This window comes from Protobothrops mucrosquamatus, unplaced genomic scaffold (assembly GCF_001527695.2).
Source record: "Protobothrops mucrosquamatus isolate PMUCROS unplaced genomic scaffold, P.Mucros_1.0 scaffold_102, whole genome shotgun sequence".
Lineage (NCBI taxonomy): Eukaryota > Metazoa > Chordata > Lepidosauria > Squamata > Viperidae > Protobothrops > Protobothrops mucrosquamatus.
This window is the reverse complement of record NW_015386178.1, coordinates 261982-273478: the sequence shown is the minus strand read 5'-3', so window position 1 is coordinate 273478 and position 11497 is coordinate 261982. Positions and strand designations below refer to the sequence as shown.

The 11497-nt window shown below is 37.2% G+C and overlaps 1 protein-coding gene across 1 annotated transcript in view; it reads right to left on the bottom strand.

Moving 5' to 3' along the window:
- Window positions 1-7773, bottom strand: part of RABGEF1 (RAB guanine nucleotide exchange factor 1) — a 36107-nt gene extending 28334 nt beyond the window's left edge. Inside the window, exon 1 of the mRNA XM_015815561.1 lies at window positions 7662-7773. The gene's annotated coding sequence lies outside the window, so the exon portion shown is untranslated. The remainder of the gene's footprint in view (window positions 1-7661) is intronic.
- Window positions 7774-11497: the final 3724 nt, after the last annotated feature.

The following is an 11497-nucleotide window of genomic DNA, read 5'->3' as shown; positions in this document are numbered from 1 at the left end:
GGACTGGCCTAAGGGTTATCTTAATTTTGGTTTTAAAATAATTTTAATAAGAAAAGGCCAATAATTAATATTCTATTTTAATTACATTTTAAATTAGCATTTTTGTATTACGTACTGTTTTAAATGGCTGTAAGCCGCCCTGAGTCCGTTTGGAGAAGGGCGGGGTAGAAATTTAATAAAATCAAAAATCAAATCAAATCAAATAAATACAGGTATTATATTGACTTACGATCATAATTTAGCCCCAAATTTCCATTTGTAAGCAAAACAGTTGTTAAGTGAGTTTTGCCCCATTTTACATTTCTTACCACAGTTGTTAAGTGAATCACTACAATTGTTAAGTTAGTAACACGGTTGTTAAGTGAATCTGGCTTCCCCATTTCTTTTGCTTGTCAGAAGGTCGCAAAAGGTGATCACGCCATCCCAGGACAATGCAACCATCATAAATACATGCCAGGTGCCAAGCATCCGAAATCTGAATGTGACCGTGAGGATGCTGCAATGGTTTTAAGTGTGAAAAACAATCATAAGACACTTTTTTCAGTGCTGTTGTAAATTTCCAGGATGGAAAATGATTAGCTTATCAACAACAACTGAAGAAAACTTTGTGACACAAGGTTCAGCACCAGAGTTTTATTCATTCATCTAAATATCCAAAAATTATAACTCTCCTGTCTCATCTGAGAGATGCTAACTAGAGGTACAATGATAACTGCTAAAAAATAAATCTGTTATATTTATACATGTACTTTTTTTCAATGTAGAAAACAGAAAGCTTTCTGGAAGTTTTCCTCTATTAATCAGGATAATTTGCATATCATACATTGCACAGCAAACGTTTCAAAACTTAAACAATTATCAATTATAATATAGAATCATTCCTGATAAACTATTACAAAGTTGTTTGTCGCTTTATTCCAACTTACAAGTCATTCTAATATACAGTACATATACACAAAACACATAAATATGCACATATAACACATACACACATATGAACTCGAAAACAAGATTGCCTGCTCTCTGGCTTAAGCTGGCATATTTTCATTATTACTGATTAAGTCATGAAATAGATCCTCAGTACTAACACACAGTTTTGCCTTCATTAACAGTTATATATCTCCCATTGGGCAAATTCTTTTTCATCACCGTATAACTATCACTCACCCATAATTTGCTAATCAATTAAAGAGTTGAAAGAGGAAGATTTGGCCTACCAGACTGGACAAAGTATTATCAGGCAGCGGCATTGGTCTGGCTAAGTGAGTGGATGCATCTCAAAAATACAAGATTATTAGCACTAGAAGGTCATGATCTACAGACAGGGTGGCATGCTACTTTGTGGGAAGAAAGACATTTAGTCCAGCAACACTTCCGGAAGCATTATATTAGGAGAGCATTATTGGATATCTGGAAAAAAAAATAATAATTATAGGAAAATCCCCAACTGGGTGTCTACATTAGAAATGTATACACATCCAAATTTGATAAAACGTGGGGGTGCTGTCACCTATAAAGATATCTTGAATGAGAAAGGAGAATTAAAAGTGAGAAATACCTTAAAGGAAGAAGGAATTGATCTGGAATGGTGGGCGTATCTTCAAATTCAATCCAAATTTAATAAAGACAAAAAGGAACGGGGCATAAAGCAAGATTCTTCAGAATTAGATAAAATCTTATTTAGCAGGGAAGGCAAGACTATAAGTAAATTATATCGATACTTATTAGGGCAAGATATGATTGAGGAACAGGTGAAAGAAACGATGATAATTTGGTGTAAATATTTTGGGCACAATATTGATTTGGATATTTGGCAAAATTTATGGGGAAAAAATCTAAAAATTACTCTAGCAACCTCCTATAAGGAAAAACCTCTATAAGATGTTTTATAGGTGGCACCTCCCTCCCACAAGATTAGCACAAATGAACAAGGGGAAATCCTCGATATGCTGGAAGTGTGAAGAGACCGTTGGGAATTACTACCACATGTGGTGGCAATGCCAAAAGGCACAAAAATTTTGGAACTTATTAAAGAAGTGGTTGGAAGAAATTTTGCAAATAGATATAAAAGCCAAGCCGGAATTTTTCTTATTGGGAATTATAGAAAGAAAATATAAGAAAGACACAAATTATTTACTACTGCATATAGTAACAGCGGCACAAATAGCCTTCGCTCAAAAATGGAAAGAGAAAGTTACTCCAATCGAAGAGGAAATATTATTGAAAATTTTCAATTGTGCTGAAATGGATAGACTTACATGGGAACTCAAGGACAAAAGTGAAACCAAGTACTATAAAATCTGGGAACAATTTTATGATTGGATAGACAATAAGAGGGTAGCCAAGATAAATGTATAGTGCTAGAATAAAATATAGATTATAGACAAATGTATATTTAAAAGATAAATAGATATATAGAAATAAGGGGAAAAGTGTAAATAGTATATTATAAATAGTGAGCAAAGTTCAAGAACTATATGTCTATATGAGTACTAATACTATTGTAAAATGTTGGAAGATGTATGGAACCAGTGACGTCATATCTATGTCCAATGTGTTTTTAATTTTGTATTATTAATAAAAAATTTTAAAAAAAGAAACCTCTCAGTTCTGGGACACATAGGAATTTGTCCTTAGACATACCTGTTAAGTAGCATTATTGCCATGAGACAGTCCAGAAATTAAAACTAAGAAACATTTAGGTCATCCTGTCAGTTCTTTGCCACAGGATAAGTCTCCTCTGGTATTTCTCAACATGGCTTTCATTAATAGTATCAAGGGATACTATTAGTTAAGGAATCCAAATGGCACTTCCCCTGAAAAACTAAAGAAAGTGACCATGCAGCACTATTAATGGCGGTCAATATTTTGCCATAATAGAGGTGCAACTATAGAATATCAGAGCTGTCAGTGTCCACAGAGTGTCATAAACAATCAAATTTGTCAATTCAGCAGTAGACACTCAAAACCATATAATATTATAGCCCAGTATTTCTCAACTTCAACAACTTCTAACACTGTATTTATGGACTTCAACTCCCAACATTCCACAGCTATGGTATCAATATCACACAGGACAAAGTGACTTCACACCAACTCAATTTCCAAATAATCAGATTCTTAGACTGTCTAGTATCTCTGTGCCACATGCTCCAAGCAGTATAAAGAGAAAAAAGCCACATGAAATATGACAGATACTGATTTAATCCCTAGAATCAAAGAGAACAAACTGATGCTGTTAAGATTCAAAATACAATGTAGGACCCTGTATGCAACTCATGTTAAACACACATTGTAACAAGATTAGGGAGAGGCTGGATAATCAAGTCACTCCCTGTGGTACAATGACTGCAAGGTTGTTAATTGTACAAGTTAAACAAGTCAGCAAGGAGGAGGTCATGTGCTTTAGGTACCTACTAAGTTATAACAGTTTCAAAAATTCTTCCCAAAGACAGTGACAGTGGCCTTTTTTGCCCAGATGCATTTCAGCTATGCCAGTGGTTCTCAACCTTTTTAATGCCGCGACCCCAACCGGTCATAAGTCAAGGACTAAACCGGTCGTAAGTCGAGGACTAAACCGGTTGTAAGTCGAGGACTAAACTGGTCGTAAGTCGAGGACTACCCAACCGGTCGTAAGTCAAGGACTTTCCCTGCCCGGGAGCGCCGCGCATGCGTGGTTCCGCCCCCTGCACCAGCCGAGGCGTAGCTGGCAGGGCGGCAGAGACGGAGCAGGCCGACCACCAGCTGGCCCAGCCCAAGGGAGGTAAGGCACCCGCCAGAAAAGGGGAAAAAATGGCGGACAAAAAAAATGGCGGACAAAAAAAATGGCGGACAGCCTTGCTTGGCGACCCCCATGAAATGGTCGATCAACCCCAAATGGGGTCCCGACCCACAGGTTGAGAACCACTGAGCTAGGCATGCAGAAGTAAAAAAAATGAATGTGTATCTGTCTGCTCATATCTCTCACAATATAAGACAGAATAAAAGCAGAAAGAACACAAGCTCACCGATCCTTATATTAGCAAAGCTGGAGAAAAATTCCTTATGCCACTTAAATCTGAAACTACCGTACTTGATACTCAAAGAAAAAATAAACCCTTCATAGCAAGGGAGTCTCCCAGAACTGTGGGAGTGTTTGCTCATCTTGAGTCATGCATTTCCATAAACTGAGTAACGCAAGAATGTCTCTGGTATGTAAAAAGTAATTCCCTTTAAGAGAGGGCAACTAGAAAAGGTCTATCCATGATGTTTTCCATGAATCCTTTATAAAATCTAGGAAGGAACCATACTTGATAGATATTTCCATTCAAAGCCAAATTTGCTTCTTTGTCTTAAAAAAATACTGTCAGGTAGACTGATGCTCAGCAATCCCACCCAACACCAGAAACTATTTTGGGGGGAAAAATTGAAGATGGGGTTCAGGCACTTTGTACAAAGATCTAGCTCTCTAGAAAAAGCTCTAATTCTGGGAAAGATGGAAGGAGAGAAAAAGATTGCCAGAAACAAAGTGGATGGATTCAATTATAGTCCCTATAGTCCAGTGACTGCAACACTGGAAGACCTGAAAGACCAATTTAGGAATATGACTTGATGGCTACGGTACTAATGCTAACAGGTTGGGAGAACCAGGATGATTTTACCTGACTTAATTTTTGTAGACAGTACCCAAATATTACAGGGTGCTCAGAGGTTAATCAGGAAATCCTCTTAAGATATGCTGAGGAACAGCTATGATCCTGATTCACAGTGAAAAATTACAAGAGTCCTTCAGTGCTTTACTGATATAAATACTGAGTATAACATAAAAACCTCTGTGTGCACCATGTACTGTAAACCTTTATGACATCAACTCACAAACATATCATGTTTTATAGGCTATCTGAAGGGTAAAGAGAGAAATTAAAGAAATTAAAGAACAGGAACCAGCAGTAAAGTACATACCTATCTATATTCCTATTGCCAAAAACACAAACCAAATTCTCTCATATTTCATTTGAAAGGTGGGGAAGGAGGATGGAGAAACTGTAATGTGCAAAACATTAAATGTGATCTTATAATTATCTATTCCCAAGAAACAGTAACCACAAATGAGAAAGACCAGGTTATCTTCATAGAATAGGATACTGACATCTCAGCAAAGAATTGCCATTAAACTTATGGAAATAAATTCAGTCTTTGCTTTACATACTGAAATACTAAAGCACTCAACCAACACAAACCCTAAAAGGAAATACTAAAGCACTCAACCAACACAAACCCTAAAAGGAATATATCAGAAACCACCAATAGACTACTACAACCAAATGTAATCAGCATAGCACTCAAGCCAACCAAAGCCCTTTAAAACATCCTAAGCAAACCAAAAGACCCAGCAACTCCAGAAGAAAAAACAGGAGTCATCTTAATATACAATGTAATGACTTCAAAAAGCACTATGTAAGACAAACAGGCAGAAGACTGGCAGAACACATCCATAAACACCAACTAACAGTCAGAAGATATGATGAAAACTCTTTAATTTCACAACATATAGACAAACTTAACCATAGTTTCAATTGGGAAAATATGACCATCCTACACCAAGCCAAATCCAAAAATGCCAGGGAATTTGTAGAAGCCTGGCAACTCTGGCAACTCTGACAAATTAGCCATCAATAGTCCCAAAGGTGCTTTTTCAGGAGGTAACTGGACTTTCTTGTTTTGCTTTGAAGACTTTTCACTTCTCATCCAAGAAACTTCTTCAGATCTGACTAGATGGTGGGGAAGAAGCTTCTTGGATGAAAAGCTAAACGTTTGTTTTCAAAGAAACAAGAAAGTCCAGTTCCCTTCTGAAAAAGCACCTTTGGGAGGACCTGGATACCTGAGAATCTCCATAGACATTTAGCCATCAATAGACATTAACAACATCTATACCCTATGCAAAAGAGACAGTCAACCAGCCAAAGACCCAAACACCTCTCCACCAGCAATCAGCACCCATATCACAATAGATTAACTCCAAGATTAACATCAGACCAACAATCAAGTAAACAATACCCCAATCAAAAAACTGCCAAAGAAGCCAACAGTAAACAGCTCAACCAAAGAATCTCTAAGACCACCCCCACCCACACTAACAGGACAAGCCACTAGAATATAAACTGAGAGCAAACTGCACTCCTTACCAGCACTGATGATGTTACCTAGTTTGGGTAATGAAACATCTGCAAGAAAACAAGCAAGCTCAGACAGCACCAAGGACCCTGCACTGAAATACTAAGTCTAAGATTAACTGCAACTTATTCTGTCTTTAAATTCTGCACTATTTCTGCTTCCACCTAGATGACTGGCTTCAAGAGCCTCAGAAAAAGGTCAATAACTAATCTTCATTAAATTTTTGCCCAATTTTGAATAGCTTTGTGTGACTTTGAAGAAAGCACTATCTTTGTCTAGACTCAGTCTAGCTTATAGGGTAATTCTGATGATAAAATTATACAAATAGTGTATTATTATTTGTTCAATTTGCTTTCCACTTTTCTATCCAGAGGCTGTTTCCAATGGTTTCATACATCTGTACAAATTTTTACATTAGCATACAGTATGTGATCAAAGTTTACCACTATAACTGCTATTCTGTTTTAAAAAGACATCCCATGCAAATTCCAGAAAACTTAAAGACCAACAAATTATTAAGTTTTCCCATATATATACACATACATACATAACTTGCCACATACGTAACACTATTTACTTCTGCTGCTATTCTATCATGGTTTCAGCAGGCATTATCCCATCTCTCTGAATTTTATGGATTACAATATAAGCTGGCTTTATATTAGTAACGTTATCAAGCCATAATAGTAAATATTAAATGATTATACATCAACAGAGCACCACTGATTTTATTAAAATAACATTTTATGTTAATTTAAGTAATATAATAACAAGGAATCTGGTGGTATCTTAAAGACCAACAAATTATTAAGTTTTCCCATATATATATACATACATAACTTGTTAGTGTTAAAAGGTCCTACATGGCTCTTTACTATTTTTTACAGCAAAAAAGATATCACAGGAATTATTTTAATTAATGTTAGCCATTTTTAATAATCCAGTTAAGAAGGAGAAAATCAGATTTCTCTAAGCCAATACATTTGAGAAGGCTTAGTTTGGGGACAACTGTAACAAGTAAAACCACCATAAGTGGAAAGAAAACAGAAACAATACTTACACTATTCTGAGGTGTCATGGAGAAGAAAGGGTAGAATTTAAAATAGTAGTAGGAACGAAAAGAAAGCACATTTTTCTTCCTCCCCTTCTTCTGTTTACACTGCACTTAGATTGCAAGTTTCCCTAAGGAAGGATTTCTTCTCCTGCAAACTATAAACACTGATGCTGCCAAGAATAATTTCTTACGCTTCTTTCCTTTTCCTTCCATCTCCAGGTGACGTAAGTGTGCTCATATTTCGCCCTCCCTTCAGCAATAGTCCCGCAAGGTTGCCTGAATATTAACTAACATATAACGTTAATGTCAGCGCTAACATTATTACCCCAATACTAAACCTAATAATACGCTTCAATTAATGTTTATAATTTAGTAGCTTCTAATTTCCGGAGCGGCAAAGGGGGGGGGACGGAGATGCGACCTCTTTCGCTCCCCAAACCCCGTCCATCCTCACCTCTTCTCCGCCGCTTCTTCGACCAGATCCAGCCGAGGGACAGACTCCCCTCTCCGGCCTCCCTCCGCCTCACCCGCTGCCTTCTTCTCTCGGCTTCTTCCCGTCCCTTGACGGGTTTACGTCACTTCCGCAGAAGGAAACGGGCATTACTGAGCGCGTTCGAGCCCTAAGCGTCAAGTTCGAAGCGTAAACAAGGGCAAATGAATGAAGGGCTTATGCGCATGTGCATTTTAGACGGATATTCGGCTGGTGGGGGGTATTCGAAAGTAAAGTTCCAATACATCCGTGCAAGGACCTTTGATTTCTGGTCCATTCTTAACCAGCCGGCGGAATGGATGAAGTAAGAAAGGCGTTTAAGTTTCATTCATTTTATTTTTTATTCATATCAGAAATAACAGGTATCCTGTTCTCTGTCCCCTGCGCCTTTCCTGTGAATGAGCGTTAACATGTTTTCTAAATTTATTTTAGCGATATAGACCTTACCACCGCAGAGTTGAATAATAATAATAAAAAAAAAACCCGTGAGAAAAGGACAGTTACACTGGGCGCTATCTAACAAAATGAAATTCAATGGTGAAAAAAGTAAGGTTCTACATTTAGGCAAGAAAAACCAAATGTACAGGTATAGTATAGGGGGTACCTTGCTCAATAGTAGCAACTGTGAGAGGGATCTCGGAGTCCTAGTGGACAATCACCTAAATATGAGCCAGCAGTGTGCTGCAGCTGCCAAAAAAGCCAACACAGTGCTGGGCTGCATTAACAGAGGGATAGAATCAAAATCAGGTGAAGTATTAATACCACTTTACAATGCCTTAGTAAGACCACACTTGGAATACTGCATCCAGTTTTGGTCACCACGATGTAAAAAAGATGCTGAGACTCTAGAAAGAGTACAGAGAAGAGCAACAAAGATGATTAGGGGACTGGAAGTTAAAACATATAAGGAACGGTTGCTGGAATTGGGTATGTCTGGTTTAACGAAGAGAAGGATGAGGGGGGACATGATAGCAGTGTTCCAATATCTCAGGGGCTGCCACAAAGAAGAGGGAGTCAAGCTATTCTCCAAGGCGCCTGAAGGCAGGACAAGAAGCAACGGATGGACCTCGATGACCTCCAAGGTCCCTTCCAACTTTATTATTATTATTATTATTATTATTATTATTATTATTATTATTATTATTACGATTGTTAGTGTATATGCAATAAGAATCTATCTGGACCATAGCATATGCGAAAACCTACTCTTAGGAATACACAAATGGCTTGGTTTTTCTGCCTCTTTTTACCCGAGGTCAGTTGTAGCCAAACCTCTCCCATTCCTTACACTTTAAAATTCCAATTGATGCAATGGAGGGACAGAGTTTAATCAGTCGATACATCTCCCAACGTATAAGGAGAGATTTCTTACTGTTATTAAAAATACAGTAGATGTATGGACTCAAATACAGTAATTTAGAAAAGAATCTTAACAATTCCTGTGCCAAATGTTTATGCCCTTACCCCACACCTGTGTAAGGTCCAATTATGCCTGCCTAATTATTAGTAAACATCACTTTTTTTCATGCTCAGAGGCATCTTTTTAGATGGTTCCCAGTTCCTTATGTAAGCACTGTAGTAGTTCAAATACATCTAGTTTTGTTAAGGCACCAGGCTAGAAACCAGGAGACCATGAAACACAAAACCAGCTGAATGACCAGTTACTCTCAGCCTAAGAAGCAGGCAAGGGCAAATTACTTCTGAAATCTTGCTAAGAATAGAATAGAGCTGGAAGGGAACTTGGAGGTCTTCTAGTCCAGGTCCCTGCTCAAGCAGGAGAACCCCTATACCATCAGACAAATGACTGTCTAGTCTCTTCTTAAAAATCTTCAGTGATTGAGCGCCCACAATTTCTGAAGGCAAGCTGTTCTACTGGTTAATTGTCCTCACTGTTAGGAAGTTTCTCCTTAATTCCAGGTTGTTTCTCTCTTTGGTCAGTTTCCAATCATAGTTTCTTGTCTTGCCCTCTGGTGCTTTGGAGAATAGTTTGACTCCCTCTTCTTTGTGGCAGCCCCTCAAATACTGGAATACTGCTATCATCACCTCTATTTCTTCTTTTCTTTAGACTAGCCAAACCCAAGTCCTGCAGCTGTTCTTCATACATTTTAGTCTCCAGGCCTTTGATCATTTTAGTTGCTCTTCTCTGAACTTTTTCCAAGGTCTCAACATCTTTTTTTGTAGTATGATGACCAGAATTGGTTGCAAGGACTTATCCAGACAGTTGCCAGAAATTAAGACTGATTTAAAAGCACACATACAGACACCATACAAACACAAAGTACTTTAGATGTAACATTTAGAAGTCATTAAACTTGTATTCAAAATATAGAGATATCATGATTGTTACATGCCTAACAAAGATAATGCCCATTGTACTTGTTCAGGAGAGCTATTTCAGGGTTTCATGAAGGGTCTGTTGAATAGCATAGGGGATAAAATGCAACCCTGAGGGACACTCTAAGAGCCAACTGCCAGGGCTTTATATCACATATGCTGATTAGATTATCTCAGCATAGATGATCAGCATAGATTAACTCCAAGATTAACATCAGACCAACAATCAAGTAAACAATACCCCAATCAAGAGACTGCCAAAGATGCCAACCGCAAACAGCCCAACCAAAAAAAGATTTCTAAGACCACCCTCACCAACACTGACAGGGTAAGATACTAGAATATAAATTGACAGCAAACCACACTCCTTACCAGCAGTGATGATGTTACCTAGTTTGGGTAATGAAACATCTGCACGAAAACAAACCAGATCAGAGAGCACCAAGGACCCCCTCATTTCAACCCTGAGCTACAAATATTCTCCTTTATACACTCCCATGTAGTTGGCAACACAGCTCTTGTCAATTCCATCAAAAATTCAGCCAAGAATATGCTTCACATCTCCCCTCTTTCCCATATACATATTTTATGGACACCAAATCACTGGCTGGCTCCTGTCATAACTGTAACTATCATAACTTTTTCCTTAAAGTCTGTCCCAAGAATGTTGGCTTTAAAAAACTATAGTGCTAAGCAGATTATTTTAATTCCAGCTCTGTGTTTACCCTTTTTTCAGATTTAAAAAGATCATTGCAAGTTAGATTAGGTAATGAGATAATTTATTGCACAATACTGACACAACATATTTCAATACAGTTTACACATGAGGAGTTTGGTGGAATCATATTTTGTCTTAGCATTGTTTACCATTTCAACATAAAGAGTAACATTCACATTCCAATTACATTTCACTTTTTTTTTCCAGATGGCATTTTGGCTGCAATTTTATACACATTTATTGTATATATAGGACTGCACAAAAAAATCATAAGGAATCAACGCATCTGACTAAAATTATTTAAGTGTATAAATAATAGAAATTACTAAATTGACATAATACATTAAGGATTACACATTATTTATGTAAAGCATTTTATATCCGGATTATATTATTTATGCATGTAAATTTTAATTTATTTGTACTGAAGTACAATGTGGGGAGATTCTTTAGATTCACAAATCAACATAGTTCTAGGAAAATAATAATCCTATGTTCTCAAAAGTAAATGTTCCACAGTGATTATTCTTTGTTTTTAGGATTGCAACCTAAATAATTTCTGAGGAGCATTTTTCTGAATAATTCCAAATTGTAGCAATGTGCAGCATCCCATCCCTAAACACTATATTGATTGTGATACCAGTAATTTTAATAATTAAGTATACTAAGATTCTTGACAAATTTTAGATTTCTACATTGGCCAGAAGCTACCTGGGAGGTCCGATACATCAGAAGATCATTAATCTCC